The 2,418-nt window shown below is 47.9% G+C and overlaps 1 pseudogene; it reads right to left on the reverse strand.

Moving 5' to 3' along the window:
* Window positions 1–976: 976 nt before the first annotated feature.
* LOC119821963 lies at window positions 977–1,881 on the reverse strand (annotated as a pseudogene).
* Between the last annotated feature and the right edge of the window lie 537 nt (window positions 1,882–2,418).

Here is a 2,418-nt window from a genome sequence, read left to right on the forward strand (position 1 = left end):
TACATACGTTCTTTCTAGAAAGATGAAAGATATGTGCAGCAAATGGGGCAAAGGAAGAACAGGACAGGATGTCTGCTTGTGTGTTAGACAGAATCAAGTGTGTGTCTGACAGTCTCTTATTGTCGAAGCAAAAGTTCAGATAGTAGAAAGGTCAATTAAAAACATGCTTAGGCAATTTCTCAGTAATTGGAGATGTTAGATCTGATCAGGCTGTGACAGTCATGCATGATGGTCTCCTAACATTTATCATTTTCCTTTTTCCTTTTACTTGAATGGGGTTTAATTATACTTCACAACCTCTTGAAGAAAGTATGTCCAAAAGTTAACGTGTGTGTGTGTGTGCTCGCGCACGCGCGCACACGTGTTTGCGAATGGGCATGAGTATGTACACACCAAAGGTCAGCTCAAGAAGTCTTCTTTAATAGTTTTTCATTGTTTTTTGCCTTTTTTTTTACACGGATTCGAAGGGGAAGATCTGATCCCCATTTATTCTCCAAACAGTTTACATCATCCCCCTCCATGGAGCGGGAAGACACATTGGTGACCAGGTGAACGGGCTTTTGTCATGTCCACGTCCCCGTTTGCGGCCATGAATTAGCATCTCTATAAAACATCCTCCAAATTAGTCCTAAGGAAGGAGCCCCAGACACCCTGATCAGCCTCCGCCGACACCTCTCCACGGGTGATCTACATTAATAACAAAAGAAAATAGGAGCAGCAAGTCCAGGCTGCTGTTAGGCTGAGACAGCTTGTCTGCAAAGCTACCTGACTACCTCAGACCAGGCTGGTGGCTCTCGTGCCATCCCGAAATAGGGGCCCACACCTCCAACCTGTGAGCAAATTCAGTCAAGTTCAGTGAAAACGTCCAAATTCAAGTACAAGACAGAGAAAGGTGTAAAGTAGAAAATATCCGGATCTTCAGGAATTTCCAGAAAGTTCCAAGTCCTCACTTGGCTGCAGCGCGGCAGGCAGATCCTCAGTGCAGCTCCTCTGGACCCGGGCCCTCAGGCCCGGAGCTGAGCGCACCTCTCCCCTCTGCCTCTCTCCTCCTCCGCTCTGTTTACCACTCCACAAAGCTGTCGAAGACACAGGGCCAAGCGTCGTCTGCACTGTAGTTGCTGAGGTCAGGGTCAATCACCTCAGTGAAGTAGAGAAACATGTTCCAAGGGTCCCAGGAGATGCCCTTGATCCCCGAGGGGTTCTCTGTGAGGAAGTTTAGCCATTGCTCCAAAATGGGAGGAGTGTTTTGGGTAAACACGAGTTTCCACAGGGCGATGGCTGTTTCACGATGCAGTGACCGGTGCTCTTGTTTAGGGTCCAGGCCAAACTGAAATGTAAACCGGTAGAGATCCTTGAATTTATCTTCTTGTTTGGCTTCTGTTAAGAGGCTAGGGAACCATGCCGGGATCCCATCAATGCTGTCTGCACGTTTTGCTTTACAGCCATCAAAAAACTCCTTCCTGGTGAATTTGCACATGGTAGCCACCCGGAACTTCCAGGCCAGGAGCAGAACTCGAAAATCCGTAGGATCCACATGTAGGTCACTGCAAAAGTGCTCCATGCCTTCCACCAAGATTGCATCCTCCCACTTGTCCTTGTAGCGCCTGAACAGTACTTCCAACCTCTGCAAGGAAGACTCCTCAGCGTTGGCCTTGGACTCCCTCCCAGCATCTCCAGCAGCTGGCAGGCCTCAGCGGCGGCCGCCTCTACTTTCTTGGTCCCATAGACAAGGATATCCCCAGCCGGTTTGAAATAAAGTAGTACCTGTTCCTCACGGTGGCCGGCTCTCGGCCTGCTGTGTGACTTGCTACGGTAACGGACTCCATTCTTGCTGCCCAAGGTGGATGAAGGCTTCTTGCACTTGGTGACACACTGGCCCATGGTGGTGATGTCCTGGCTTCTAGAGTGGCCCCCTCTGGATCCGATGTGTTTTTTGCCTTTTTAAATGTATGTAAATGTGTCGTGCATACCTATATTTGTTATCATATGTATGCATAGAGGCCCCAAGTCTACCCTCTGTTGCTCTTCTTTATCGTTGAAGAGGCAGGGCCTCTTTAAAAAATGTGTTTATTTTATGTGTATTAGTGTTTTGTCTCTGCATGTCTATGTAAGCACTTGTGTGCCTGGTAACCACAGAGGTCATAAGACTGAGACTGGAGTTACAGTGATAGCCACGTGGGTGCGCGGACTTGAAGCCAGGTCCCCTACAAGTGCTGAGCCAACTCTTTAGCCCCAATAAAAACTCTTCAAATAAAATAAAAACTGTCAGATAAGGCAAATTTTGCTAAGCAATTTGATCAGTGCATCTCATTTTTACCTTCCAGGGTTACCTGTATATGACCACTGTCCCAGCCTTCAGTCTTAATGCTTTGAAACAGTCCCTCTCACTGAGCCAGCTGCGCACCATTCCAGCTAGAG

This window comes from Arvicola amphibius, chromosome 8, assembly GCF_903992535.2.
Source record: "Arvicola amphibius chromosome 8, mArvAmp1.2, whole genome shotgun sequence".
Lineage (NCBI taxonomy): Eukaryota > Metazoa > Chordata > Mammalia > Rodentia > Cricetidae > Arvicola > Arvicola amphibius.